The sequence below is a fragment of the Nanorana parkeri genome, unplaced genomic scaffold (assembly GCF_000935625.1).
Source record: "Nanorana parkeri isolate BGI_ZX_2015 unplaced genomic scaffold, ASM93562v1 scaffold2573, whole genome shotgun sequence".
NCBI lineage: Eukaryota > Metazoa > Chordata > Amphibia > Anura > Dicroglossidae > Nanorana > Nanorana parkeri.
The window spans coordinates 66,200-93,988 of record NW_017308841.1 but is presented as its reverse complement, the minus strand read 5'-3'; the positions used below and the strand labels follow the sequence as shown (position 1 = coordinate 93,988).

General features: G+C 43.4%; 1 long non-coding RNA gene across 1 annotated transcript; it reads left to right on the top strand.

Annotated features, from left to right (window-relative positions):
- Window positions 1-2,032: 2,032 nt before the first annotated feature.
- Window positions 2,033-25,865, top strand: LOC108801943. The gene is made up of 3 exons (XR_001942185.1): window positions 2,033-2,144; window positions 9,063-9,072; window positions 25,852-25,865. It is a non-coding gene; the product is annotated as an uncharacterized LOC108801943 (long non-coding RNA).
- Window positions 25,866-27,789: the final 1,924 nt, after the last annotated feature.

Here is a 27,789-nt window from a genome sequence, read left to right as displayed (position 1 = left end):
GTGTCTCTGTGTGTGTGTGTGTGTGTGTAGGGGGGGTATTATTGTGTGTGTGTGTGTGTAGGGGGGGTATTATTGTGTGTGTGGGGAGGGGTATTATTGTGTGTGTATGTGTGTGTGAGAAGCGGGGGTATTAGTGTGTGTGTGAGAGAATGTGTGACTCTGTTGGTCCTCTATGATTGAAATTTAAATGTGCAGGATAAACACACATGTATTCATACTGATATGACACACACATACAGTATACACACTTATATGACCCACACATATACACATACTGATATGACACACAGAAATATCAACACATTAACACCGACATCACGCAAAGAAATCCTGACAATACACAAATACATGAACACTACGCCTAAAGCAGATGCCCCACTCCCCAGGCCCATTGGCTGCAAGGGGCACTACCTCGGCACCATGACCCGAGAAGGCAGTGGACGACAGTCCCACAAAGTTCGATGGAACATGCCGCCAGGGCACCGGATCAGCAGAGGCAAGGAGTCGGGAAACAGGCACAGGATCGGAAATGATGAGCTGGAACTGGGGCACCGGACCGGCACAGGCAATGAGCTGGAACTCGGGCACCGGATCGGCACAGGCGAGGAGCTGGGCAGCGGGTACGGGATCGGCAGCAGGCACAGGATCGTAAGAGACCAGGTAGGATCGGCATCGACCGGAACAGGAGCAGGATCGGCATCGACTGGAACAGGATCTGCATCGACCGGAACAGGAGCAGGATCGGCATCGTCCGGAACAGGAGCAGGATCAGACGGATCATCCTCAACAGGAACAGGAGCTGGATCGGATGGAACAGGGTCGAGCAGGGGTTGGACAAAGGTTCCCACACAGACCCCCTGATCAATAAGGGACTGAACCGCCTCAACACATTTTAACAAGGCCTCTTCTGAAAACTCAAGAGTAATTTTCAAAAAACCCGGCAGGATCATCCTCTAATAACCACACTAGTGACACAACCTGTGATAGGGTATACAGAGGGGAGAAGTCATCACCCTCATCACCTCTCAGTGCAAGTTTGGTACAAATCTGGATTAGGGGTTGGATATCCCCAAAAGGACAACCAGTTATATCCATGAAACAATGAGCCCTGCGGACACACTCCAATAGGTCTGCTCTGGGGGAACCCTGGAATATCTGTCGGCAGCGCTGAGGTGCCTCAGATGCTAAATGCACATAATAACGCATGCTCTCGAGATCCATTTTGACACCGGAATGTCTCCGAAAGCCAGCAGGTCCCCGTGTGGTCGTTTTGGTCGTTTTGTGGGCTCAGGATTCTGTCAGGGGATCCCAGCGCAGGTGACCCCACACCTGCACACATACCCTTACAGGCAGACCAAACACATGTGACCACACGGACCAGGTAAGTATGGTATATATAAATATTTTAATAAACCTAACAAGCTAACTAAAACAATCCACAACAGGCATAAACCAAAAATGTAACAACACAGGAAACCGGGTAACACAGGAAACAGGGTACTAAAATAGCATGCAAATATCAGGGTCTCAGGGTTCAGGCCAGAGGACTCAGACAACAGGGGAAAGCAACGAAATCCTGAGCCAAGGTCCAGACTGCAGGGAGGGTTTAAATACTCTCCCAGGAGTATTACCTAATGGGCTGATTCCTGACAGCTGGGAGCCACCCACAGGTGAGCACTGGAGCTGCAGGTACCAGCACCACCCAGTGGTGGTCTGGCACCTAGCAGCCCCTGGCTGCCTGGAGAATCCTGCAGGTGAGCCCAGGAACTGCAGGGCTCAGCTCCAGCGCCACCTGGAGGCGCTCTGGATCCTAACACCATCACAGAAAGCATACTGACATTGCTTACAAAAAACATCACAAACACATACACTGACATTATAAAAACACAAACAGACATTAACACTAGTACTGTATATAGTTAAATTTTATCTTGAAGTATGACATTTTACAAGCGGCCCCCATGGGAGAAGAAAATGTGTCCAGTGGCCCCCGAGTGAATTGAGTTTGAGACCCCTGCTGAAGAAAGACTACAAATCACAGCCCAGACAGGAGGAAGAGGGCCCCAGTAACCACCAACATTTCCATAAAAGGGCCCACCAAAATCCTCAGAACCTGGTCCATGATGCTCTTAATCCAGCCCTGCGTCCAGCAGGTGAAGAGGAGCTGGATTCTGTTTGGAGAGTGAGAAAAGTCACACAAGCACCCAAAGCCATGTGTTGCATTTTGTCATTTTTTTACAGATCAGACCCCATCATGAATAAGGAAGGGATGTTGGTTACGGTACCTGACCCAACCTTCTACGTCTAATATGCACACCTTGGATCAACTGTACTTTAAGGACTGCTACCTTTTTTTATTTTTTCTTCAAGAATTCAGGATGGTTCTTACGTTTTTTTCTGAGTTAATATGTGTTTGCAACACTTCAAGAGACAGCACTGGAGGGACAGTGTCAGAACAAGTTATTTTGAGTGGAAACGTTTTTCAGTTTGTTTCCTGAAGAAATGTTGCAATGGGAAACGTTTTTGAGTTGGTTTCCGAAGATTCAGCTCTTATCCACCTTAATGTGTGTGCTTGAAGATATTCCTCCTCCTCCCATGCTGCTTTAAGGACTAACATTAAATGATGCCTCTTGATTCGATCATCTTCTTCCTTCCACTTGTATTCAGCAATCCTTCCAGCGCTGGTGCCGGTCTCTGATCCAGCGCAGACTCCTCCAGTCACACGGTGTCTGTCCGACATGCAAACACACGGCTACACCCTAGTGTAGATTCTTTTTAATATTGTATATTGAGGTAACAATAAAAACATACTCACAAAAGTGAATCAAGACAGAAGTGTATAAGGTAAGCCAGAATGACATCTGCAACAAGCTGCACATAAGATTGTGTGACAGCACAGGACTCCTTACGATGACGCGTTTCCGGGGCCACGCCCCCTTCGTCAGATCTGGTCCTCTTCCTCACTCTCACAGTCAGGCGAATTTCATTTCACAAGCTATAGAATTTGTTCTTACTCACAATTATTTTTCATTCCTAGACAAGTTCTATATACAGCTTAAAGGTACAGCTATGGGGGCAAGATTTGCCCCTAGTTATGCTAATCTCTTCATGGGATACTGGGAGGAACACTTCATCTGGACAAATAATCCCTTTGACTACAAAGTCCTAGGGACAGAGCTAACTAAAACTATCGGTTAACAGTTTGCATTGGCTTTACAACATCACACATTCCTATATATGACTGTGAGAGTGAGGAAGAGGACCAGATCTGGTGAAGGGGGCGTGGCCCCGGAAACGCGTCATCGTAAGGAGTCCTGTGCTGTCACACAATCTTATGTGCAGCTTGTTGCAGATGTCATTCTGGCTTACCTTATACACTTCTGTCTTGATTCACTTTTGTGAGTAGGTTTTTATTGTTACCTTAATATACAATATTAAAAAGAATCTACACTAGGGTGGGCGCCCTTCTCTTTTGTTCTCTCCCACAGTATTGCAGCTTCCCAGGCTGAAGTGGGGCAGCACCCCTAGTAATCCTCACCCGCAACTATCCTTCATTTGTTGGTCAACGTTTGGCGCTTCTGATTCATTTTTTATTGGTTACACGACTACATGCATCCACCTCCACTGCCTCTCCTGTTCTCTCCGCCGATGATCTTTAATGCGCATGCGCCTGCTCTGCCGCTCGAGAAGCTTCAGATCTACAGCTGGGAGCGAGCGGGGGAGACACAGATAGGTTTTTACCATTTTGGTAACTTTTTTTTTTTAGATAAATGCAAAAAAGGGTAGAATTTAAGTCTACTTTAATCCTCTTGGTTCTGCTAAAATACACCCACAAAGTTTTTGCAGTCCATCTTTCCCTGGCCTCTTTCACACATGTGTTAAGACCAGGCATTAGAGAAGCATTTTTAACTACTCTCTGCTGCCTATTAACAAACATGTTGGATAAAGCAATTGCAACCACCCAGTGCTGTTCACACATGGTCATTAACTGTGTTGCGTTGCTGTGAGCCAAAAAATAAAGTGAATATTGCATTCTGGAGGCATTGCCGCTGAACAAATGCCTCTGTTGAAGTATACTGAAACGCCCCTCAAATGCTCGATCAATGCTCCTAGAGCATTTTCCGGGCATTTAAGAAGCGTTACACAAAAAAAATAGAAGTGTGGCCACTGCTTTACTTACATCGCTTTACCCTTTAATACACTCACCTACTTGCAGGGCATTTTGCAAGTGTATTTGACGCCTCCTTACTGCCTTAAAAATGCTTGCTGAATGCCTTGTAAACACTATAGGCGCATCAATCAGCATTGCTCTTTCATTACATTCTCAACACACGTTAAAGAACCCTCAGTGTGTCATCCTGCAGTGAACAGGCTAGTAGCTGCATGGTATTGATAATTCTACAGAAAAGGGCTTATAGATTTACCAGTTTAAAATGTAATTTTTGGTAAATTGCAACAATTTTAAACTGTAAAAATGTGCATTTTAAAACGGTTGTGAACTGAAAAGTTGTATTTTTAACAGAATTTTTTTGGCAACCACAAGTGCCATTTTAGTTTGGAAAACAGAAAAAAGATGTTAGATTTACAGGCTAAAAAATTATTTTTAAATGGTACATTGCACAGTTTAAAACTGTAAAGTTGTTTACAGTTTTAATGTATTTTTTACAGAATTGTTCTGGCAACCAAGGCTGCCAGATTTTTTCTGTAAAAACAACGTGATTTTTTTACAGTGTACTGTTAACCTTCTTAGAGTGTGGCTCGGGGATTGATTTTCAGTACCAAAAGCAGTAACCCCGAGGAATACACAGCGTTTCACTTATCTTCTCCCTTCGAGCCGCGGTGTGTTCTCTAGCCGATGCCGGCATCTGTCTTCCGGGTTCCGTCCCTTGCGAACGGCCGCGTCGTGGGGGGCGGAACCAGCGGGTAATTTAACAAATAAATTAAAAAAACAGAAAAAAATAGACACAAAAAAGCAAAAAATATTGGGAAAATCATACCGCCATGGAGGTTAAAAGTGAAATTGGCCGGTATGATTCCATTTGTAAAGGACCTTTATCTTTTTTTGGTATTAATATTATAGTTGCCTCATACATTAATAGTGGGAGATGTCCAGTTCCAAATGCACTGTGTCTCCAGACGTTCTGGTAACTTCCCTGTAGTGGACCGTGAGTCCATCTGGCCCAGCTGCTTTCCCCTTAGGGAGTGAAGCTAATGCTTCCTCAAGTTCTTCTAATCTAAGTGGGCCATCCAGAGACAGTTTATACTCCTCTGAAATTACAGGCAGCTCCACTTTTGTCAAGTAATTTTGCAATTCCGCGTGGGATTATTAAATTCTAGTTATATATAGGGCCTGAAAAAAACTCCCCTAAACGCAGTTAATATATCTTGCGTCTCCGAACACTTTTGGCCTACGCCATCATAAATAGCCCATATATACAAACTAGACATTTGGGAGTTAGCAATATGAGCCAACAATCGACCAGGCCTCCCTCTTCCTAAAATATATTTTATTCTGAGCCTTCATATTGTCCCATACTATCTCCTGGGGAGCCGTGTTTATTAAAAAGAAGAAAAAACTCTACAGCCTCCCCTAACCTGTTCAGGAGATGTCAAAATTGACAGCCATGACAGGTTAAGGCGCCATATACTACTTCCACAATGATTTCCTACACTGACATTCACTAGCACAGGGGAGTGATCTGAGATTCCCCTCCGGAGAATTTCCACCCCTGTAACCAAGGGTAGCAAATCCGCTGTTCTGAGTGCAAGATCTATGCGGGATAAGGAGTTATGCACACTGGAATAACAAGTATACTGTAACTCTGAAGGATGTAAACTTCTCCATAAGTCATTAAGACCTAATTCCCCTCATAGTCTGGCAAAGGGAGTCTCTAAGTTCTTTGTAGTACCTGCAGGTGACGTATGTCTGTCTAATTGCCAGCTAATTACATTGTTAAAGTCTCCCATTACCAATATTTGAACCATATTTTCTCCTGATATAAAACTTGCCAGTTTTTGAAGTACCACCGATGAGTAGGGGGGAGGAATGTAGATACTAGCAATTACACATTCTAATCGTGATATCTCACAATGCAGACAGACGTATCTGCCCTCGTCATCAATTTCGGACTTAATACTTATAAACTCATCCCCCCTGTGGACAAACACAGACACCCCTCGTGCATACGAGGAGTATACTGGGTGATACGAGGTCGGAGCCCAACGTCTATTAACTGTCTGTACTTTGTCCACAGTTAGGTGCATCTCCTGCAGACATACCACCACTGGATGTTCTAATAGGGCATTATCAAAAACTGCCTGTCTTTTGACAAGGTCCCCTAGTACCTGAACATTCCAGGAAATAATTCTTATATTTGTCCCCATTTATCTAATCTGGAACATATTTTCCAATGCTCAATAGACACACATGCATCAATCCTACATTGGCAAGGAGGCCATCTGTTTCTCTGACTGCCAGATAATATACAACACCCAAAAAAAACAAAAGAACAACATAATAATCCTCCCTCTGGTGAGTACACAGTCCCCTCAGGGAAAAACATGAGGGTTCTTTTACCAGCTTCTTCATATCATTCAATCCAACATCACAGGAATTTTAATTTTACCGCCAACCAGCTCCCCTCCCCCCCCTATCCCAGCTGATCCCTCTCTGCTTTCATCTGCTATGACATCGATCAAGCAATTGCTGCTCCTGGAGTATCGAAAAATTGTACAGTATCCTCGACTTGTACTCTCAACTTTGCTGTGTATATCATAGCATACTGAAGGTGGAGAGTTTGCAATATTTTCTTAACCTCTTGAAAGCACGCTGTCACGGTCTGTGACCGGGGCACACAAAACGACAAAAAGTAGCGTGCAAAAAATGGTGTCTGTGCCGTATCAGGGACGCACTAGAGGCGCAGGTTCTAAGAAGGGCCAGGTGTTCGACAGAGCCTCTAATGGTGAGGATGATTGGCTGCTGGACACCTTCCAGGTTGCGGCCCTCTAGCATGCCCACACAGACATAAAGATTAGTTGCAGCACCGAGGTGCTGGATGCAACAGCAGACAGGGTTGAAGCATATACACAGCCACACAAGTAGGCACAGGTGCAAGGACTCACTTGAAGAAGCTGATGATCAATCCAATGCAGGACGTACAGGATCTTGCTGTGAGGAAGAGGGAATCCAGACTCACAGGAGACAAGGTAGGTGGTGGGCAACCGCAGGGATTACAGAGGCAAGAAATAAACAGGAAGTCCGACTGGGTGAAAAGACACGTTGCTCGAACGGCACGGAGCAAGTGAGCTGGACTTTTAATGGAGAGGTTCAGAGTGGATTGGCAGGAAGCCAAGCAGCTCAGACAGGAGGTAAAACCCGGCGCCGGATCCTCACACAGGGAAGTGTGACACACGCCTTACGTTTTTGCACTTCTGGTGAAAAATCTGAACAAATCATAACCCTGTTCCCATTAAAGGTAACATCTTGCATAGTTCTCATTCGGTGAAGTAGTCTCTTTGTCCCTATAATTTAGCAAGTGTATTAGCAGGGGGCGAGGGTCACTACCAGGGGGCAACTTTTCCAGCGCAAATTGATTAGAAAGGTTTTCGCAGCAGCCATTTTTCCACAAAGTCCACTGAGCTACTATTCTCAACTTTTTCTGAAAATCCCACTAACTGCAGGTTATTACGACGCATATGATTCTCAAAGTCCTCTGCTCTCAGAGCGTATGGATCTGCACGTGCCATAACTTTTTCCATAAATGTTTTCAAGGGGAAGAAATCATCTTCCACGTCACTTACATGTTTTTCTAAGTCTGTTGTACGCTCCCGAACATTCTGCAGATATTGTCTCGTTAGTAAGATATCTGAACGAATGACATGCATTTCCTCAGTAGGACTTATAACTGATGAATTGCACTGTCTTACAGCCTGCATGATATCTTTCAAAGTTGGCTCAGCTTCGTGTCCCCCCTTTCCCTCCATTTCCAGCTGCATATTTGGGGTCAAGGATTGTAACTCTTGGATTTTATCTCCCACTATATTGCCTTTGTTCTCTGTGTACCACAGAGGTACCGAGCAGAATAGCCGGCGGCATTCGGCTATTCACTTACTGCTGTTCGGCATCTATGAGAATAGGCCGAACAGCAGCGAGTAGCCTGCCGGAGGTTCGTCTTAGCCGATCCAGATGTTGGATCGGCTGAGTCGAACTCCTTCTGCACTTCGGGTCGGCCGAACATGCTGAGCATGTTCGGCCGACCCGAAGCCGCACGAAGCAAGCCGATGTACGGCTAATGTCAGCCGATATACGGCTAGAATCAGCCGTACAAGCCTGAAGTGAATAGCCGAACAGCGTTCGGCTCACTTCACTTCGGGTCGTTTATTCACTCGGCTGCCTACTGCAGCTTAGTGAATAGACCCCTTAGTCTTGCTGGGAAGGGACATTCTCAGAGTACATAAAGTACACCAGCAGTGCAATGGACCTTATGATGCCCCTTATGCACAAAGACATGATGTAGGCTTGGTGATAGTGGGCGATGTATGCTTGGATGGAATATGTGTACGCCATCTGAGATCAACTCCTTCAAAATTCATGTGTTAAGAAATGGACATACATCAAACTTTAATGGGTGAGTAGTTAAGATTGTACAGATCGGTGAGAGTACGTGGAATATGAATTCCTAGATATGTCAGAGAGTGGTTTCTAATTTGTAGTTTATGTATATGGGCCCAGGACACCGCCTCAGCCACCGCTGTCTTGGAGAAGAACAATAGTTCACTGTTGTCAAAATTTATTCTAAGGCCAGAAAACGTGCCATATTGTTGGACGTGGTGAATCAATCTCGGAATCTGTTGTTTGGGGTCTGACAGAATAAGTAAAATGTAATCTGCAAATAACATAGATTTGACGTCTGTGGCTCCAATGTGTAGACCTGTGTACAATTGGGGGGGAGGAGAAGGATAAGGAGAGTGGTTCAATAGCTAGATTAAACAGCAGCGGAGAGAGAGGGCAACCCTGTCGAGTACCTTTATGGAGGGAGAAGGGTGACGAAAGGTGAGTAGAGGTGTAAATTTGTGGTCTGGGAGATGAGTAAATATTGGTGATAAATTGTAGGAACTGCCCCGAAATACCCACCCGATGAAGAACCATGAAAAGCCATTGCCGCATCCAACGCCAGCAGCACTGCTGGAGACGGAGAAGGCTGATGACCATGCAAACGTATTTGCTCCAAAGCCAGCAGTGTCTTACGGATATTTAACGTGGCCGAGCGGCCCGACACAAACCCCGCCTGGTTGGGAGAAATGAGTTTAGGTAATATGCAAGACAACCTGTTAATAGATAAATTAAATTAAAGATAAACCCATAATCTTAGACAAAAACTTTGCATCTTGGTTTAGTAAAGAGATCGGGCGATAGGATCCCGGCAACAATGGATCTTTATCTTTCTTAGGGATCAAACGTATATATGCATCATGAAAAGTCGTGGGATATTGGTCACAGTGCAGTATATGATTATACAGTGTAAGAAGGTGCGGAGATACCTCCTCCAAGAGTATCTTGAAGAATTCAGAGGACAGACCGTCAGGCCCTGGCGCCTTGTACAAGGGGGCTTGTTTAATTATAGCCTGGAGTTCCGGTAGGGTGATGTCAGAGTTGAGTATGGGCAAGTCTATATGTACAGAGTTATGATCGTAATATTCATGCCACCAAGATTTGAGGTCATCTTTGAACGAGTCATCTTGTAGAAGATAGGCAGGAAATCTCCAGGTAATGGGCCTGGATGGTACATCAAGGTTGCGGATGGGGATGGATACAGGAGAGTGGTCCGATATAAGCATGGCTTCAATCGTGACGGCTTGGACGTTGTTCAACAAAGAAGGGGATATCAGACAGAGATCAATGTAGGAGAGGACATTATGTGCCGTTGAAAAAAAAGTAAAATCTCTTTCCAAGGGGTGTAGGAATCTCCATGCATCTATTAAACCACTCGCCTGTAAAAAGGTATCTAGATGCTTGTCTTGGGCACTGACTCCTCGTTGGGTGGTGTTGGATTCTACCATCCGGTCCTCCCCGGGTGAGGGGACTGCGTTAAAGTCTACTGCAATCAGGGCTCGATGATTCGAGAGGTTCCTGGTGATGGATTCCAGTAAGTGAGTGCAAAAGGGCTGATTGTCAGAATTGGGAGCATATACATTCCATATGTCCAGTGAACTGTTCCCCACATCTAATGTGATTCGAGACCACCGACCCTCCTGCAGGTCAGCTATGTGGTGAGATACCGTGTGTGGTAAGGATTTATGTATCAGGGTAAGGACTCCAGCGGAACGACCTTTCGCGGGGGCTCCTAGCACTGTGCCAACCCATAATCGCTTCATCTGAAAGAAGTCATCTGAGTGCAGATGGGGTTCCTGAAGAAGAGCAATATCTGCTCCAAATTTTTTAAGGTGGCGAAGAATCCTTGACCGTTTTTGTGGTGACCTGAGACCTTTAACATTCCATGTCACTATCTTCAAGGGGGATCCCATGAGAGAATGATATGAATTAGATGAAATGGATCTTGCACTAGTGAAAATAGATAGTGGAAATAAGCGAGCGTCCCAGTGCTCCCGCCATTCCAGGTCCTGGATGTCCAATACTGAAGTGAAGCCTGCAACATTTTTGAGCGACTTCCTTTTTTCCCCAACGATGTGTCAAGGAATGGTGGGCATTACTCTGCCTAAGCAAAGATGCAATCCACCAGGAGAAAAAACAAAAAATCAAAACCAGTGTCATAGTACTCCAACAACTGTAAATGCTGAGCAATGGATTAATACCGTAAAATAACGTCACCTGGGTGACAACTTGTAATCAACTGTACGACGTGTAGATAAAATTTTCAGCATTCCACCCCGCAGCTTTAGGGTGACTTCATATTAAAACTGACCCTTGGTCTATTTTGAGTGAAGCAGTTTTCCGATTCAATTCAGGCTTTTTTCTTATGTGGAGGGTCTTGATTGGAGATGATGAGGATCTTTCACAGAGAGCCTGCGTGAATTTTTTAGCTTCCCCGGCTGAGGTGAAAGATTCCACTTGACCATCAGGTGATGTGATGCGGAGCACAGCAGGATATGCCAGGGTGAACCTTATGCGTTTGTCCACAAGGAGGCGGCAGGTTCAGAGAACAGCCTCCGCTGTTTTGACAGCGACACTGAATAATTGGCAAAGAGCAGGAGTTTGTGGCCCCCGCCCATGAGATGTCTTTGAGTGTGATAAGCCTGTAAAATTTGGCTGCGGTCAGCAAAATCCAAATAGCGCACAATTGCTGGTCTGGGTTTTTGGTGATCCTTTGGTGGTCTGTCGGTTCCACCTTACAGGCGGCGAGGAGGACCCAGAGCATGCGGTATCACTACTGAGCAGAAATGAGCAAGGTCCTTTGGCGTTACTGATTCTGGGAGGCCCACAATGCGCAGATTCTTGCGGCGGAACCTATTCTCCAGATCATCAATCTTATCCATGAGTAGCTGTACAGATTCTGAATCATGTCTATGAGTGATTCTCATGGAATGTATCTGGTCCTCTACCTCACTGAGTCTGCCCTCAGTAGCCTGCATATGTTTGCCCTGTGAGTCAATGGCTGCATTAATAGCCCTTAGTTGTTGTTGTATTACCTCAGTGATGGTAGAAGTAATGTCATTTCTGAGGTAAGATGCCATAGAGGAGGCTAGAGCCTGATAATCAATGGGTATCGATTGAGGCATAGGAGGTGAATTACCGGCAGATTCAGTGAGGGACATGGGCTGCACGTCTCCCGGATCTGCCATCTTGGAAGGGACACTGTCACTGACTCCAGGCTGAAGAGGGGAGAATAGCGTGTCTCGTCGGCTGCGATCTGGCCAGAAATTTCTCCATACCCTGCGGGGGTGAATGGAGAGTCTGTCGGGCGTTCAGAGCCTGTATGCTGCAGGTGTGGGAAATATCGATCCGATCGGCGGGACGGAGCTGAACGGGACACAGCTAGCACATTGGGCGCCGGAACCAGAAGTCTCACATCTCACTTTAAACAGTGCACTCACCATTATGAAGTAAAGGGGAAGCCTCTTCACATCATCCAGGTACCTAATGTTGCTCCCATCCTCTGTGATAACCAATTAGGCAGCACAGTGTTTTTTTACTACATGTGATGACAACAAATTTCATCACAATAATTAATTCTTCAAAGAGAAATCTAACAGCTGGGTTACACCATTACCTCTTCATGCTGCAGGAGTCAGACTCCCAAACAATTGTGAACAGGTTTTATCAAGATTCAATTTACTTCAGCAAACACTAAAGTACAGACCTGAAATGAAGGACCATTTAATTGCATTTATTAATAGGATCATTGACAATGATCAAGCAGAGCCAGCTTCAAATCCTCAAGAACATGAGTGCTGGTATCTGCCTTTCTTCAGGGTGTATAATCCACATAAACCAAAACAAATCAGGGTAGCATTTGACTCCAGTGCCAAGCATCAAGGCGTATCCCTGAATGATGTTCTTCTCACTGGTCCTAACTTAACCATCAACCTTGTAGGTGTACTTATGAGGTTCAGAAGAGAGCCAGTTGCCCTAACTTCTGACACTGAACAAATGTTAAATTGTTTTATAGTACGAAAAGACCATATAAACTTTCTAAGGTTTCTGTGGCACTGTGACAAGGACATAAACAATGAAGTGACTGAATACTGCATTAAGGTGCATGTCTTCTGAAACAGTCCCTCACCTGCTGTTGCAACATATGGCCTACGAAGGACTGCTCTTGATGGCAAAAAAAAATAAAGAGTATGGTGTAGATACTCAACACTTCATTGAGAGAGACTTCTACATGGACGACGGACTCAAATCTTTACCCACAGATGAGGAAGCCATAGACCTGCTCCAAAGAACTCAAGGTATGCTTTCTGAGGCCAACCTCAGACTCCATAAGATTGTTCCAAACAGTGCTGCTGTTATGAAAACCTTTCAGCCTGGTGATCATGCCACAGGATTTAAAGACTTAAATGTGGGAATGGACATGTCACCTGTACAGAGAAGTCTGGGCTTCTGGACGGTGGAACTCATTAAAAGGCACCTTTGGCTTTCAAGTCAGCTCTGCAGACAAGCCATTTACCAAACATAGTCTTCTGACAGTGGTAAACAACCTATACCAGTGGTGGCGAACCTTGGCACTCCAGCTGTGCCAAAACTACAGATCCCAACATGCATCTGCCTCTGGGAGTTATGTCTGTAGGTGTCAGAGCCTTGCAATGCCTCACGGGACTGGTAGTTCCAAAACAGCTGGAGTGCCAAGGTTCGCCACCACTGGCCTATACAATCCACTGGGATTTGTGGCTCCCATCACCATACAAGGTAAATCCTTACTAAGACAGCTATCAGAGACTATTAAAGATTGGGATTCTCTACTACCAACAGACAAACATTCAAAATGGGAATCATGGAAACAATCTCTACATGCCTTAGATGGAATTAAAATACCACACTGCTACATTTTAGCTTCCCTTGCTGCAAGTCAGAGAAAAGAGATTCACTTCTTCTCAGATGCATCTACTGAGGCCATAGCCGCTGTCGCCCACCTCAAGATAAGAGAGTCTTCTAATCAAACCCATGTAGGGTTTCTATTTGGCAAAGCTAAGTTAGCACCTAAGCCTGAGCACACAATTCCCAGGCTTGAACTTTGTGAGACTGTGCTAGCCGTAGAAATTGCAGATGTTATACTGCATGAGCTAGACATTCAGATAGATGACATCAAGTTCTAAATGGATAGCAAAATTGTTCTGGGGTACATATACAATCAGACAAAACATTTCTATGTCTATGTCAGCAACCATGTAGAAAGAATGAGGAAATCCTCTAAGCCTGAACTATGGAATTATATTCCATCTGAAATTAATCCTGCAGATCATGCCACCAGGTCTGCAAGTGTGTCCTCATAAATTCTTCTTGGTTAACAGGTCTTGAATTCCTGCTGGATCATACAGAAGACACTACAGCTGATGTCTTCACTCTTCTAGATCCTGACAACGACCCAGAGATTCGTCCTGAAGTTAAAACCCTTGTCACCAGATCTGAGCAAAGATTCATCTTGGGCTGTAAACGCTTTGAATGTTTCTCCAAGTGGACAAGGCTTGTATGCACTATTGCAAGGTCAGTCCGTATTGCACACTGCTATCACACAAAGTCCAATGATGTTGACTGTCAAGTTGGCAAATATGCCAAAAACCTCTTTCTGCAAAAGACATTGCTCAAAGCACACTGATCCTAATGCGCAATGTACAACAAAACCTTTTTAGCTCAGAAGTTAAATGTGTCCATGACAAGCAGGACATTCCAAAAAAACAAAATAACTGCCAAGCTGAATCCATTCATCAACAGTGATGTGAATATGAATCCAGAGTTCACAGCCATTACTGAACCGTGTGAACGGAGTAAATAACACAAACAATCCTTGAAGGCAACTATGTTATTGGTCAATTGATCTCTTAAATCCTAAAGGATCCACAACATTGATTCAGCTGACTGTTGAAATTGTTTCCTCTGATCTAGCGGCAACTAGATATGTTACATTTGTGAACACAAAAGGGATAGACCTATACGGCTCTATGCAAGAAAATAACGCATACATTTATTAATGAACGGAAGAGAACTGTTTTCATTTGTTTTTCCTTTTTTCTCCTTTTTTTCCGATTTTTTGCATAACAATTGGGAACATATCACAGGACTAGCTTATACTGTTTTATCAAGCAGGGTCAAATTCCATTAAGATTTCTAGGAGTGATATTGGAGAGTCGTGTTGGTCACCAGTTCATTTATGTAAGAATGGGTGAAGTGGAGGGGGGCTGCTGTAAGATTTTTATATGTATGAGGTGATTGACAACGTTGGCAATTTTTAGGATGGTTTTGGGTGTCGTGTTCACTTTTTTGTATATAAATTTTGATACTGTCTTTAATAAAGTGAGCAATTGACTTAATTAAATATAATTGGTTGACCCATAACTTCTTCCAACACCTTTTCCCCTTTAAAACGTGGTCATTTTTTGTAGAGTTCACAGCCATCCTTTCTCTAGCAACTCTTCTCACCCAGAAGCTTAGAACTGTTCCCCTTCCACATAGAGACTTTACAGTTGGAATTACATGAGTGCCCATTTTCTTCAGCTACTAATGTGTACCATTCACACCCAAGGCTGGACCTGTTTAAAAGTGTCTTCAACCAACCAAAGAGGCTATCCTATTTTCATGAAGAACTTTGCAAGTTCCACCGTGCATGGAAGAGTGACCTAAATCTCTTTAACTGCTTGAAGACCAGGTGTTTAGACCCCCTTCCTGGCCAGGCCATTTTTTAGTATTCAGTGTTGTGGTACTTTGACTGACGTTTTGGAACGCTGTACTGAAATTAATTTTATACCATTTTTTGAGGACACATAGAGCTTTCTTTTGGTGGTATTTAATCACCACTATGGGTTTTATTTTTTACTATAATTAGGAAAAATTACTGAACATTTATTATTACATTATTACCCAGTTTTTTGGTAAAATATAAAGGACCGGGTCACGTTGGGTAAATAGACACCAAACATGTGTAACTGTAAATTTGACTTTAAATTTGGGGGGGGAACTTTTTTTCTTTCCCTTTTTTCACTAAACTTTATTGCTATCACATAGGGGGCTAATAAAACCCCCCTATGTGATAGCAAAATATGTGACAGGTACCCTTTATGGAGACATCAGGGGTCTCCAAGACCCCTGTCACCTAATGTAAGCTAGGACCCCCCAAAAGAAGTTGATGAAGCACAGATTTGCTCCATCAGCTTCTTTCCAGCTTCTGAAGCTGGAGAGTGACACAAGAATGCGGAAGTGATGTAATATACAACACTTCCGCATTCTTGCAGAGGAGAGGGGACCTGAGGGAGCTCGTGTAACGATCTCCTTCTGATCCCCTGTGACACAGGCGCCATGCTGATCCCGGGATCAGCAGGACAACGGCGGGTGGGACCACGGAGGGGGGGCACCGATCGTTAACCCATACAAGCGCTTGTATGTTAACAGGCATCGCTGCCTGTTTTTAATTATCAGGCATTTCCCGCTTGAGCGCAGCCAGTGGCGTGCGCCGGGGGCGTGTCTGAGCGGACGTCTAAAGACGCCAGCAGTTACTACGACGGGCCAAGAGGTAGTTTAGGACAAGTGACAGGTTACATTCATGGACTCCATGTGTTGTTATTGTTGTTGCATTATATGCATGCATGTTTTCTCTTTTTGTCTTTCAGGTCTTCGAGACATCTATGCAAATTGCACTAATGTTTATTTGTATTTTCATAACTACCGTTATTTTATAACATAGTGGTATTTTACAATACCAGGCGGGCAGTGTGACATTACATCTATTGTAGGAAAATATAATACAATGCATAGTCATAATTAATATTCATATTACTATGAATTGAGAATTGACATAGTTAATTATCCTTAAGCCATTGTTCACTGGCACTAATTTAGTTGGTTCGTATACTGCCATCTTATGGTCATTTTGGTTATTGCACCATCTTTTCTGTATTCCCTCCCCTTGTGTGTGATGCACTTCCTTCTTGTCCAAATATTCTTTTTGGTATGATGGCCGCGTATCTTATGGCCACATGTTGTATGCTCGCATGGGGTAAAGCATTACCATCTTTTGACCTGCAAATACCGTCTTTCTAATCATCGGCTACATCCTGTTGTATGCTGTAACCTGCTGCATCAATAAAGATCTTTGTGGATAAAAAGGTATCTGTCTGATAAAGAGTGTCCTCAGTGATTGTATCTGCTTATATATACCAGACATAGAAGTCTCAGCAAAGGATAAATACAACAATTGGAGTCAGAATAATGGTGTCACAATACTATGTACAGGTATCTCTACAGGGGAACCAAATATGTGACTACACTTCAGATACCAAATAATTCCTGTGAACTATGGTTTATTAGAAAAACATTACAAACACATGCAACCCCACCACCAACCACAAGTAACATAAGAGAGCTAAACAATAAACAACAACAAATTAGATATCAGGGAACAGAGCTGGGTATAACCCAGAGAGCAGAGCAACAAGAGGGGAGCCAGGAAACACAGATCAGAGGGGCCTCAGGGGTAAGGGTCAGGAGTCAAGTCCAGGTCCAGGTCAGGGTAGAAGGCAGGGACAGGATACAGGCAGCAGGAACCGTATACAGCAACAATACTGAGGCACAGGCATCACTGCGGGGAGAGGTTAAATACCCTCAGCAGCAGGTGGTGACTAATGGCAGAGACACCTGCAGGTGAGCACTGGAACTGCAGGACCTGGTTGCAGCATCACAGTGCCACCTGGAGGCGCTCAGGTTCCCGACAGCCACTGGCTGCCTGGAGACACCAGCAGGTGGGCACTGGAACTGCGGGATCTGGTTCCAGTGCCACAGTGCCACCTGGAGGTGTTCTGGTCCCTGACAAATGGGTAAGACCCCAACCTGCAATTAAAGCAGTTTGAAGAGTATGTACAGAAAGCTTTATATGCACAGACTTTTGACCATATTAAAATTAGGATGCCTTTAAAAACAAAGATATCCATTCCCAGCATATACTCAAAGGTTAGATTTTATATGTATCCCTATATTAAGCCACCAATGTGAATTAATAATTGGAAAAATGTGTTCATTGCCCTTGGCTGTGTATTAATCCACATTGGTTTGAACTGCTCTAATCTCTTGCTAAGCATCCCCAGTTACATCTTCTAACATTAAGAAGGGATGAAGAGGTTTAATCTCAACCACAGCACACATGCATGACAGTAGTGTCAGACTGAGTTATCAGGTGGATGACAGCTGTACCACCAAAATATTATCTATTATGTGTGGTTTTGACAGGAGACCATTCAAATTACATTTACCTAAAGAGTGTATTTACTGAGGAGTGTAAACATGTTTGACATGCACAGATAAATGTTTGTTCTAACCATATCATATATTGGTTTAAATTGGACACAATAGTTTTCTGTAAATATTGAGTGTTTTGATTGAAATTAACATAGCTGCAGATTAAAATATATATATATTTTTTAAAAAGAGTGTAATATATAACTAGAATAGGTAATACACCCATTCTGAAATGTGTGCAGAATAATTCAGCTGTTCTATTAATCAAAGTAATATTCATTGAGACTCAAGCAAGAAAGTAAAAGGTACTTTTTACTGATTAGTCCTATAAGTAAAGCTACATGATTTTAGTAGAAAGTTCTATTAAATATAGTTGGGGAATTCATAAAAAATGTCTACAAGTAAAAAAAAAAAAAAAAAAATGTCTACAAGTCGATGTTTGTCTGAGATTTATTTAACTGTTGGAAACAACCACTGATGCTGAAAGTGGGGGCAGAATCCGATGAGAATTCTGAGCACCTATATCGTTGCACCTATATCGTTAAGTTAATCGTTGTTAAGGATAGTGACAGTTGGGGCGGAGTCTGATAGGGGGTGATAAGCATCTTATTCAGGCTCCACCCACTTGTAGCATCACTGATTATTAAGGATGCTGTTGACTACAGCCAACAGCTCACTTTACAACCAGTGATGCCAACAGACATCTGATCAGGCTGGCATACGACCAGGATCCACCAACTTAGCCACGTCATTGGTTGCTAAAAGACTGTTGACTCACTGGTAGGCAAGGTGTCTTGCCTACCAGTGACTCAGGCCTGGTCCCACTTAGCTGCCAGCTAGGAGATACAGCATCCCCCACCCCTTTGCTTACACTGAGCTGCTGGATGGGGAATCTCCTGGTCGGTAGCTGAATATGTAAATGGTTGCTAGGATACCCACAGCCCAGTATCCTTGCAATCAATGCATAGGAGCTGTCAGGAGCTGGTGTTAGGACTTGAATTCCCCCCAGTATGTTATTGTGGAATAACCTGGCAACATTTAGGGGGTGATTTACTAACCTAAACACACACACACACACCAGGTGTGTGTGATTTTCACACAGCAAAACGTATTTATCAACCAAAAAGTCTCTAAAAGCATATTTCCACTAATGCCATATATGGAAAAATCATGCACATGATGCATATATAATGCTGCTTCACAGTTTAGACAAAAATGGTTAGCTCATGCATTTACATTCCTGCATTCATCAACGCAAGCAACATAACATAGAGCTAATTTACACCACATTACCTTGCAATTCATTGCAGGGCTTTGCACAACACACCTGCTGGGTGTGTACACACTACAATGGTGTTTCGATTCCTCCCATAGATCATGCTGGGAGGGAACACACTACAGAGGTGTATACACGTTTGTGGTGTGTTTAAAATGTTAGTAAATCAACCCCCTACTGTCACTTACTGTTTCCATTTCCTTCTAGTTTTACAATGATTTTATATTTCTGTGATCTTCAGGGAGCAGCTAGCCTGCAGCCAGCGTTAGTGTTCCATTACTTCTGAGTGTGTCTTCTGCTATTGCGTATGTTTCAGTAGTCTCTGTCAGAGACATCATTTATGAATATTTTACATCCTAGCCAATCTTTTAGGATTTCCTAGTGGCCTAGTGGTAGTGTCCTAGGGGTTTGAGCTGGTGAGGTAATAAAGATTTTGGACAATATGTCTCCCTGGGCTCCTGCCGTTAGGGATGGGTTGCGGAGTAATGTGTCCCCTGGCCTTTGGCCCAAAGAGGATGTATGTTAGATGTACTTGTGGCTGCCTTAGGAAATATCCACCAAGATATTACCTAAACCTTTATGCCTAAGGTGTCAAAGATCTGTAAGTTTTCTATAGGTCACAATAGTTTGCAGGTATACAAAGAGTACTGTGAAGAGCAAAATAATTCAGTATGCCTTTTTTGAGGACAATGTATGTTTATGGTATTTGCTCCTTCACACCTACGGCTGTTCTACAGTAAATTGTTTCACTTTTTTCTACAAAATAACTGGTGCCCGAGTTATTTCTACTAACACCCTACATAGAAAAACAGCCCTGAGATGGATGTGGTAGAATCTACAACTAAGAATGGAGTCATCACCTATAACTTTAGGGTAAATACAGTAGCATTACATATAAAATATTATATTCCTTGTATCCACTACCTGAAAGTAATGTAATGTCCATTAAAACTGATCTCTTACCACCTCAACCCCACCACTAATGATTAACCAGTGGGTCATGTGACTGACACCAACTCCTCCCCTAACACACAGGGCCTGGGAACAAAGTGCCAGTGAGCTAAGTGGCGTTAAAAAATGGATTGGTCCTTTTTGGGATACACTTGTCTGTTTCTTGTTATTATTTAAAAACACTTTTTTCCTTTTCTGACAGTTTTTTTTTTTACACTGCCTTTTTTTCCTCTCTAGTTTGCAGCTCTCTGGTTAGGGGATGGGTTAATGGATCCCAGGTGTCAATATAAGCTAGTGCACCACTCACATTGAGCTTGCTCATTCAGGCCTGGGAATAAAGTGCCTGTGAGCTAAGTGGCATTAAAAAGAATTGGCATTTGAACTGTAAGTACTATCTTTAATTTCTTATAACTTATAAAAACATTGTAACTGTGATGATGTATGTTAGTATGGTTGAAGGGTTTGTTCAGTGGATTCTGTGCCACATGCATACACAAATGGAGCCACAGCTCCAGGGTGAATACCGCTGAGACATATGTGGGCAGGTTGCACTTCTGGAAGCTCATATTAGAGATCTGGAAGAGCAAATTGCAACACTGAGGAGACCTGACAAGCTTGAGAGGAGTCTGCTGTTCACTGAGCAGGCAGTTAATGGGGTTAAACTGGAGGGTGAAGGGTTAAGTGAGGATGATCATGTAAGAAGCTGGGTTACTGTAGCTAGAGGGAATAGCAGGGGCTCACAGAATAGGAAGGCCACCCCTTGTTTGAGCACCCACACAAAATTTGCTAACTTGGGTGAAGATGTATGGGTGACAGACTCAGAGTTGGCAGCCCTAGATGTCATTGCTACCCCTAACAGCCATGAGAGCAGGCCATCTAGTCTGGGTGGTGAGGGTAATGCAGGAAGGCCTAGACAGGTTGTGGTAATAGGGGATTCTATAATTCGGACAACTGATAGAATAGTTTGTCACCCAGATCACCTCAACTGGATGGTTTGCTGTCTGCCCGGTGGCAGGGTTTGGCATGTGGTGGACCGAATGGACAAATTATTGGGAGGGGCTGGGCATGACCCAACTGTCTTGGTTCATGTTGGGACCAATGGCAGAATACATGAAGGATGGAGGATCCTTAAAAATCAAGTTAAAGAACTAGGTTGCAAGCTGAAGGGAAGGACCTCCAAGGTAATATTCTCTGTAATATTGCCTGTGCCATGCGCAACACAGGAAAAACAGTGGAGGTTAGAGAGCTAAACACATGGCTAAAGACCTGGTGTAAGTGGGAAATATTTGGGTTTCTGGAGCATTGGCCTGGCTTTACATTGGGGTGCAACCTATATACTAAAGATGGTCTGCACCTAAATGAGAGGGGGGGCTGCTGTGCTAGGGGAGAGGTTCATGGAAGGGTTAGAGGAGTATTTAAACCAGGATTGAGGGGGGAGGGAGAGATGCAATATAATGGGGCAGATACGTCAAACAGGGGTCAGACTATGATGGACTTTAGTGCATGAGGAGAACTATGATGCAATTGGTATTGCTGAATCTTGGCTTTGTTCTTCACTTGAGTGGGCTATTAATATTCCTGTAATAATTGCAAGAACTTGCGCTATTGGAAGTGGGAATAATAAAATATAAATAAAAGTTTAAATAGATAACAATTATGTGAAATTTAATTGTTCTAGAAGGGTAAGGAAAGCTGCTGAACTAAAGGCACTCAGCCCCTATTAGGATATATTTTCTCAAAACGTACAGCGCTAGCCGTCCTTCAAAGGTGTTGAGCCACGCGGGATAAAGTCACTCCGGTGGTCATTGATTGTTACTACATGTGATTTGTTAGCTGACTCCTGTTCACTTCCTGTCTCGCTGTTTGAGACACCCCTTCCTGTCTGACATCACTTCCTGTTGGGCAGGTATAAACAATAAACACACCTGCGTTCAGGTCTCTTAGCATGGGATTAACGAACAAGCAACATCTGTCTCCCTGACTCTACATGACTCTATAGAAGGGAAATACTTCCAGTCCTTGCATAAAGGAGCGTAGTACAACGGGGGAAATTCTTTGTGTTTGGCGCAGCTTAATGCGACATGGATTTGTGCGTTGAACCAAGTGAATTTCCATAACAGTAGGATTGAGCATCTATTTTTCAAATGAGGTTTAATGTTGATAAATGTAAAGTTATGCACTTGGGGACTAAAAACATGCATGCTTCATACACTCTAGGGGGAGTATGTTTGGGGGAGTCAATGATGGAGAAAAATCTGAGTGTACTGGTAGTCTATAGACTCAATAATAGCATGCAATGTCAAGCCGCAGTTTCTAAAGCAAGCAAAATACTTTCTTGTATTAAAAGCGGTATAGACTCCAGAGATCAAGACATAATCCTGCTCCGGTATAAATCATTAGTAAGACCTCATCTGGAATATGCAGTTCAGTTTTGGGCACCAGTTCACAAAAGGGAGGTTGTGGGACTGGAGACAGTTCAGAGAAGGGCAACTAAACTCATAAGAGGCATGGAGGAGCACAGCTATGAGGAAAGATTAACTGACCTGAATTTGTTCTCTCTGGAGAAGAGGCGATTAAGGGGTGACATGATCACTATGTATGAATACATCATTGGTCCATATAGTGAGCTTGGTGCCAAATTATTCACTTTAAGGTCACTGCAAAGGACAATGGGCCACGTAAATGTACGTTCTCCGCTGGAAGTGGTTATACCAAGAACACGGCTGCTACTGCAGCCGTGTTCTTGGTACCGTGGTAAACAGCCGGTGATTGCTTCCCGGGCTCGCTGTCCCCCGTGTCAACATGGGATCGGCGTGGAGGGTCTCCCTTGATAGATCGGAGGAGATCCTCTGATCACTGGACCCAGAAGTGATGTGCATTACAAACAATTAATTTCCACACATCTACCTCCTCATGTATCACTTCCCCCTCCCTGTAGCAGTGCCAAGAAGAGCTTCTCATTGGTCAGTGGCATCAGGTGACCGCGCTGACCAACGAGTGCTTGCAATTTGCAAGCATAATTCAGAACACATGGCACAGTTACAGATAGTACACCCATATTGGCGGATGGGAAGGACCGTTCCCTGAAAGGTAAGTATTAGCTATTAGCTATATATTAGCTATATAAACAAGGGCTAACAAGCCCCTGTGTGAAAGCATTTGGGGGTGACATGTTCTCTTTATTGACCCTGTCACCTCCAACACAGGAGTTCTAGCACAGTACTGTGCTCATTCTCCTGTGACAGGAGACCTGCATTCCTGTATCACTGCACACACTGAGCAGAGAAGCGTTCTCTGCTCTGTGCTGTAACCTAATCTAATTTGCCTGGTCCCGGGTCCCCCACAAGAAGGGTTCCCTCCCCTGGCTGCCTCTCCTCTATATTAAAAGAGTGTTCGGGTTTCACTTGAAGAAAAGGTGGCAACCCTAAGGGTGGACCCCGAAGACCATGGCAGAAAAGAAGCCAGCGTGCAGCCAGAGGCAGCCAAAAATTCAGATTTTATCATATTTGTGCAAATGTAAGAAATTGTTCCGGGCAGCACGTGGTTAATAAGAACATAAGCAGCTTGATATAAAACAGTACATTAAACTGTGTTCAACCAGACTGCTTTATTGATAAGGGCCCATTCACAGCAGATACTTTGGGGCAGCGCTGGTTGCTTTTTCCAGTGCAGCCTCAACACATAGACAAGGCAATTTGCCTTGTTTTAAATGGGCACAGTTCATACAACCTCATTGCAGCATTGTGTGCTGAAAAAGTATGGCAAGCTGCCATACTTTTTCAAAGCAGCTTGGTGTGTTGCAGTACAGCCGCATCACAACATGCTGTGCCAATAGAACTTGATGAAATGTCACTTGTGATATTTCAATAAAGTTCTAACAAAAAATGTAAACAGTGTACACGATAAGCGCATCATCACTGTCATGGTGCCTGTCAACACACACTGGCAGCTGTGTGTTTAGTGTAGCTTGCTGGTGTAAATGGGCTCTTTTGCAGCACTTACTGCAATTACTTTTGCACGATATTCTAATTATTCGAGTTCCACCTGTATTATTTGTTTCAACCTTTGCAGTGGCTGTCTGCACCATGTCCTGGTGAGAGATAGGCATGTGAAATCTTACTTATGTGTGAGAAAAGTGGTTTTGTTTCTACTTCTGTCCCTAGTGGAATCATTTTCTATAATTCCCATCCCAGCAGTGAGGAGAAAGCTCAACAGGGACACAAAAATCAATAGCAAACTGACAGAGGTTATAGTCCTTCCCCACTCTGTTGAATACTAAGAATAAAGTTTGGTCTTTATTGTAAATAATCATATAAAAATGTGTTAACGAATGGAAACCGTGTTTTGATGCACAGTTTGTAATTATCTGTTTTCATTAAGACAGCATTTTTGATCCTATTTTCTCATGGCTGACTTGTCTCTTTTTTTCAGAAATGCAACACTAAAGTTTTGCTTTTGGCAGTTGTCTTAACACTAAAGCTGAAGAAGTGAGAGTTAGTGTTTGTTCCACCCCATGTTCATTTCCTGAATAATTGTAGCAATGGGACATAGACTTTAGCAACATAGCAATGGCAAACTGTCAATTGCACATGTGTGGTGGTTTTCCATTTCAAATGGAAATCATTGTATCAGGCTTTTTTCTTTCATTTCTGACTGAACAAGGTAAGTTTGTGGTGTACAGACCCTAGGTATTAGGGTGCCAACACCGATAAGGTAATGAAAAAGTACAAGAAATCAGTTGGGGGTTTTTTAGGCACCAATTGGCAAGTCCAAAGAGACACAACAATACTATATATCATAACATATATTGTTTATTTGTACAAAAGGTTAAAAAGGTAGGTGTATTTTTTACACTACCAGTGTTTTCTTGTGCAATTTTATAAAATACACCTACCTTTTTAACCTTTTGTACAAATAAACAATATATGTTATGATATATAGTATTGTTGTGTCTCTTTGGACTTGCCAATTGGTGCCTAAAAAAACCCAACTGCTTTCTTGTACTTTTTCACTTAATTTCTGACTGAGGATAAACATTTCCTTTCTTGGGAGGCTTTTTCTCCCATTATTAGAAATAATGTTTCTGCAATGTTTCCATGCAAAGGCAGGTTTTGGTAAATCTTTTAAGTTGTTCACTGATTTTAAATGTAAACCAAAATTCAAAGTGCATGACACACAGACACCATCACTTATGGTAGTGTAAAAACATTTTAGGTTTCTGCCCGACATTTTTTTTAATTTCGTTTTTGTTTCGGTTTTAAAATGTTCATTTCGGTGCACCTCTACTATATTGTACAGATTTGCTGAAAAGTGCTATACCCAATGTTGTACAGTGAAATGCAGTGTTGTGGATTAAGTATTATTAATAATAATATGAAAATAAATATCCTTAGAGCTAAAGAAAGAAAGAAGATTGGGGAGTTAGTGTTATAGGGTTGGTGTTTTTGGTTTATTGTTTTAGGCTTGGGATTTATGTTTTTTGGTTTTATTTTTTGTAAGAGAGGTCTACATTTTAATATAAACTTGCTAGAATCTTTTTTTCTGGGTCAGCAGCATGAACTTGCTCCAAACACAAAGCTGACCTTTGTTTGCAGCACATCACCACATACTTGAGGGGCACAGTATAATGCACTAAAGCAACAAATAATCAATTCCCCATTGGCCATAGCTGCTAATAAATTTATTAAATCCCTTGTATTCATATCTGGTAGCCCTAAAGGGAGAGGCAAAGGTTCTGGACATGCAGCTAGTAGGGGATTCTTCACAGTGGGGAATAGACCCCAAGTACTATTGAGTGTGCAGGCTGGACCACTGGCCGTAGCTGGCACAGCATGTGTTAAATGTTATTTCAAAATTAAATCTGCCTTTGAAAATGTGGTCTGCTCAAGCTGCTTACATAGTGTACATTAAGTCAGAACAATTTCTGTATTTTTTTGAGAAATAATGCACATCATTTTGATCTATTTTATTTATTTTTTTATTAAAACCTGTCTGGTTTCTCACTCAGAACATGCGGCGTACTAAAGTTGCTCACATTCATCAAATTTTTACAATATTTCTGGCTACGTTCTTGGAAATAATACACCCATGTTTGTATGTCTTCATGAAACATGTCTCGTCCCTTAAATACTGTGCAACAGCTGTACAATAGTTTCAGCTATGTTCTGTGAATATTTATTTCAATGAATTACTGCACACATATATTTTATTTTATGGCTTCAAGAAGAATAATCTCTCGACTGATCTGCTTAAAACCCCTGTTGCATTTGTTAAACAATACTTCCTGGCGCATGCGCAAGGCTGACCAAGATGGCCGCGGTTTGATCAGTTCCGCAACGGACTGGGCGCCCTTAGGATCATACGGCTGATTTTACTGCCATAAATCGAACACCCTCATTGGGACCTGATAGGAGAGCACCCGACTGATATCGAAATGGGTCGCACATACCCGAAGAAAAAGACTACACTTAGCCAATCGACTCTACTCGAGGCCTTGGGAAGGATGTCTTGCAGAACCACGTACAGAGTGCCACCGCCATACGATGACACAAGGTCCTCGGTGGGCACCGTGGATCCGGCTGGAGACGAATCCAATCACCCCTTGCCTGACCAACAACAGGCCATGATGGCACAATTCGAGTCTACATTGCACAAAGCTCTGGACAAGATGTCCAAACAAATAACGTTGCAACTTATCAGAGAGATACGCGATATCGTTCGCTGCCGGCAGATCCAGCCACCGACGCCACCGCATACAGAGTCTCCTCTCTCAGCCGATCTGCAGCTGCAGGCAGCTGTCTGATGGGTCATCATGGCCGAGGCCCAGGGCTGCCCCCTGCAGTGCCTGTAGGCTTTTTTTACATTCTCGGCTCCCTCCACAGTTTTCGGTGGCTGACAGGCCCCCTCATCTCTGCGCCAGGAGTATCAGGTCTTTCCGACACTCCCGGCGCAGAGACGAGGGGGCCCGTCAGCCGCCGAAAACTGTGGAGGGGGCATCCCTGAGCCTCGCCCGTGAGGACCCATCAGACAGCCCATCAGTACACGGGCGCGCTGAGATGGGGACACACCACCACACACGGGTGGTTTTCTGCAGCCTCCCCCACCAGGAAACAGCCAGAGGAGGTGAAAGTAGGTTAATAAATAAAACTTTTTTTTTATTTAGCCCAATTGATGTCATTTCTGTATAAAGTACTGCTGGTATTTGTAGTTCTATATAGCAGGTCCCATTCTGCATTTCAGCCATGCAGAATAGCACCCTCTATAGAGGACTACAAATCTCAGCAGTAATTTATACAGAAATGCCATTTTTCCCAAAAAAAATTTTTGTGGTTGTTAAAGGGGATATGGGTTAGGGGTTTTTTTGTTTTTTTTCTTGTGACTGGGCCCTTAAAGGAGAACTATAAGGTGAGTGATTTCCACTCATCCTCATAGTTAGAGCCGATTTGTGACAAAGAAGCTGTCACAGGTCAGCTCTATCGATCGGGAAGTGAGCAGAAACATACAGCCGATCCGCTCACTTCTCGATCATTTCCCTGCAGAGGGTGGTGGTTAGTCCAATCGCCCACACCGGAACGCGTGGCACAACGGTGTGATTGCTTGCACTATTTTTTGCGATCACATTACTCCGTGGGCATCGGTGTGGCATGTGTTCCGGTGCAAGTGA